Raw genomic sequence first — 4,968 nt, forward strand, 5'->3', positions numbered from 1 at the left:
GGTTTTCAAAGTTTCAAAAAAGGAATCGATATGCTAGGTACCGATACCATTTTAAGCTTCAATGTTTCAAAAAAATTAAATTAAATTAAATCAAGAAGTATCAATACTAGGGTTGAAGTACCGTTACTTTCTTTATGTATCGATACTTACCTTTAGTATCGATATCATTTTAGTATTCTGTTTTGCAAACATCATTGAAAAATGTAATGTATCGATACCTTAATGTCAAATATGTCAAAATCTTCCATTTGGTCTATTTTCATGCCCTAACAGAATATAGCATTATTTTTTTCTTATAAGCACATCACCAATCTACAAATATCAATTCAAAATATACCAAAACACCACAATACCAACAATTATTCAATCAGACAAACATTTATACTTTATAAAGTTATCCAAAAATACCAAATCAATTCACCAAAGTTCATTCATTCCATCATGCTTTTATTTATGGTAAACTATCTTGGCAAACCATTTCACATTCAAAATGCCATACATGATATCAACCAAACATATATACATATTGGCAATAATTTTAACAAAGACCAACCATTAGCCACAATTAAAACCAAAATACTATTTCCAAATAAACTATGTTTAAAACACCTATGTACATGCCACATAACCAAGATTTAAACGAATAAAAGTCTATCGAGTCACTGATAGGATAGTGTGAGATTCGTGGTGATCCAACCGACATGTTCCGCAAAATCAAAGATCTACAAGGAAAACAAAGACAACAAGTAAGCATTTTACTTAACTTACCTTGACATTACAACAAATTAGCAATTGCAATCATTGGTACAAACATAGCAATCCTTTAGCATCTTACACTTTCATGTACATTCAACTAATACATCAGATAAGTTAGTTCAATCACATGTTATAAGCTTATAACACATTCATACAATGGTATAACATTTCATCACAAATATATATCATTAAATCATATCCAACTTGTAACATATATCTATTCATTCCGACTATTTCATTTCCATTTAGTACCTTTTTCTATTTTTGTTGCTCGCCCACAGAACTAAGTAAATTGAACTCAGATACACGGGACTTCACGTACATATGTTATCACATCCCAAAAACTGGGTTAGTAGAATTGAACATTAAATTATGGGTTTGAGAGAAAAATCGGATTTTATATCATAGGAATTAAAAAGAATAAATTAATTAATTAGTTAATAATAGTAAAATAATAATTAAATTAAATTAAATAATTATGGTATTATTAATTGGGAATTAGTAATAATAATAATAATAATAATAATGACTAATTTGGGAATAGTGGTTAAAGTAGAGGTTAAATGTATAAATTAAAAACTAGTGGTTAAAATGGGAGCTATTAGAAGAAGGGAGAAATAGAAGAGGTCTTAGAGGGAAAATAGCCCAATTTAAAAAAAAATGGTTGGCTATAAAAGCCACTTGCCTCCCAAGCTCTCTCCATTTCCTTTTTATTTTTAAAATTTGTTAGGTCTAGATTGAAAAATTTTCTCACAAAAAATTCTGCATCTTTTATATTTTCTTGGCATCCATATACTCTTTCTTCTTTCACTTTTCCAAGAATATCACTCTTTCTTCTCCAATTTCTCACCTAAACTTAGCTCGTTTTTGCTCAATTAGTACAAATTCATGGAGGTTTTTGAATTAAAAGTAAATCTATTATTTTCTTATGTATTAAATTTTTATTAGGTGTTTTTAATTTGAATTTTCATAGATCTAAGCAAGAAAATTAAAAATCCATGATTTTAAAGCTATCTTTTGCATAAAAATGGTGAATCTCATAATAAAGAGCTAAGAGATGTTTTTAAAATGATTTGTAGTATATTTTGACGAGATTAAGAGGTTTACAAATTCAATTTATCAAAATCTTTAAGTAATTGCATGAATTAAATGATTTTCTTTTGAGAATGAGGATGAACAATGTTTTTCCGAAAAAATATTAATTAAAGAAATTGAGCAAAGTTAGAGGTCTAGATCTATAATTAGGCACAAGTTAGGGGGTTAGGAGGTAGAAATTAAGGATTTAACTAAGTTAAAAAGAAGAAATTAAGCGAAATAGATTGTACAAAATAAGTCGAATAGTAAGAGTCGTTGTAAGAGCATAAAGAGAGTAAGATGGATTGTTTTTGAATACTTAGTAATATGTATATTTTTGTCTAAAGCTAAAAATGTTGGTGGAACCTCAACAAACCGGGATAAAAGCAAGCGAAAAGTTGTCTAATTTGACTAGCCGTGGTGAGCTACAGTTGAGTACATTTGTATAGTCGTGTTTTAGCATGAATTACAAGATCTAGAGAGTTAAAGTGGGGCTTGCGACCCCTAACTCGTATCTGTCGCTGAAACAGGGTTATAGAGCATTATCGGAATAAACAGATCAAACACAGACATTTCAAATTATTTAACATCCATGTCAGATATTATTCATAAAGTCCCTTATATGAGCCATCGAGGCCCAAAACATACATTAGAAACAAATCAGGCCTAAACCAGGTACTCAGAATTTTTTTTGCAAAATCTCAAAAAAATTTTGAGGTGCGGGGACACACGCTTGTGTGGTCATGTAACAGCCCAGTTTAGACCCTAGTTAGAATAGTGGCTTCGGGACCACAAATTCGATTCAAAAAATATTTTAATATTATTTTCCGTGCTCATTATACGTGAATTGATATCTGTGAAAATTTCGTATGAAAATTTGATCGTTTGTGTGCTTAATTTGAGAAAATCGCCTAATTGCAGAAAATGCAAAAGATGTGTTCTAATTGCTAAAGTGTCAAATTGCTATGTCTTTATATATGTGGGGTCCTTATGATGCAATTATACCATTGAATTAATGCATGGACATTAATGGACATGAGATAATAGAATTATAATGAAAATAATAAGGCTAAATTAGTAAATGGCTTATTAAGGTTTATAAATTAAAACAAAACATCAAACTAAGCCATTATCATCCATGTTTGCTGAAAATAAAAAGATAAAAGAAAGAAAATTCAAGCTTAGGGTTTGGTACTCATTTTGTTTGATTGAGGTATGAGTTTTGCTCGATTTTTGATAATTCCTGAATTTGATGATGATTTTGAGTTGATCCATTGATGAAATTATGATTTTTGTGATGTTAATGGATGAAAAGTGAAAGATATGTGTTGGGTTAACATGTTTTGTCATTGAATTTTTGATGAATTTGAGTATATTGGGCTAAATTGTGAAAATGCGTTTTTGAGGGACTAAAATGTGAAATAAATGAAATATGTGGGCTTATATGAACTCCATGAAAATTTGGCCTAACATGTGTAAAAAGGAATTTTGTGATTTTATGAATTAGGGACTAAAGTGTTAAACTGTAAAAATATGAGGGCTAATTTGTAAAATGCCCTAAATATGTGTATATGGATTGAATTGAATAATTTTTTGAATAAAAGGGTTAATTTTGAATACATATAGATCAAGAAAAGAGGAATTCAGATTTAGATCGGTGGAAATCGAAGGTTATCAAGTAAACGATCTGAATTGTCAATTTCGAGTACGAGGTAAGTTTGTACATGATAAATGATGTTACAGTTATGTTTTAATGCTTTGATAATGCATAAATTATATATATTTGACTATGGTTTAAGCACAATGATAAATCGACTATGTTCGGCACTAAGTGTGCGATTCGAAATAGCTTCGGCTATAAGTGTGCAAATTGGAATTGTTTCGGCTATATGAGGCACTATGTGTGCAATACCGAGATAGCTTCAATTTATTGAGAGGGCACTAAGTGTGCAAATTATTAGAGAATTGAAAGGCTTCCGAACGAATTCATGTATTGAACAAAGAGGTGAGAATGAAATGAATAAACACAGGAAAAGATCAGGTATGTACGATACCTAATTGGTAGATGATACTATGTGTATGAAGTTTGATGAACTTGTATGAACTTGTTAAATGTGATGGAATAGAATTGAAAGGATAAATATGAGCTGCTAAGTGTTTATTAGTTGGAGTTTTGTATCGTATAAACTATTGATTATATTCAATACGAACTTACTAAGCTTTAAAGCTTACTCTGTGAAATGTTCTTTGTTTTACAGTGTTATAAAGCTAGCTTGGATCTGGGGATTGTTAGTGACTCAATCACACTATCAGACATTTATTTTGGTACCATTTTGAGAGTTGTATCTATGGTTTATGGCATGTATAGGCTAGAGTTATTTTGTTAGGTTTTGTGATGTGAATATCTAGCCATGTGATATGGTTTGGTTTTGGTTGTGTATATGTTATAATCTATGTGATGAAATATTGTTTATATGCTATATTTTGATGTGTATAAAAGGGTCTTGTGAGAAATGGTTGATTTGGTAAGTTAGAAATATGAATTTGCTATGGAAATGGTATAATGGTGCTATGAGAATGAATGAAGTGTATTGAGATGATGGAACATATGTTTTGGTTGTGAATTGATTGAAAATTTGGTATAAAATTAGTTTGGTTTTGGTGCTTGTAGGGAGGACCCAAAATGGGTGGTATATTGGCCTTGTAGATGGCCTATTTTTGGTTGCACGTGTAGGGACACGGGCGTGTGTCTCAGTCATATTTTTCAAGGGCCATTTCGAAATGAGTCTGAGCAGACCACACAGTCGCACACATACGGGCATGTGCTAGGCTATGTGGCCAAGTCAGTTTCGAGCACGGGCTAGACACAAGGGCGTGTGACTGGCCGAGTGACCAAGTTAGTAGCCTCCCTAATTTTCACACAGCTTGGCACACGGGTGTGTCTTGTGGCCATGTGGACAAGTCAGTATGTATGCACTGTTTTGACATGGCCTAGACACACGGGCGTGTGACCTTTATATCTTAGAAAAATGTTTAAGTTTTGGAAAAAAATTGTATGTGTTCGGCTTAGTCCCAACTCCTTTCTAAAGCATGTTTAAGGTCTCGATGACCTAGGAAAGGGACATTATGTTGATGTTT

Source organism: Gossypium arboreum, chromosome 2 (assembly GCF_025698485.1).
Source record: "Gossypium arboreum isolate Shixiya-1 chromosome 2, ASM2569848v2, whole genome shotgun sequence".
Taxonomy (NCBI): Eukaryota; Viridiplantae; Streptophyta; class Magnoliopsida; order Malvales; family Malvaceae; genus Gossypium; species Gossypium arboreum.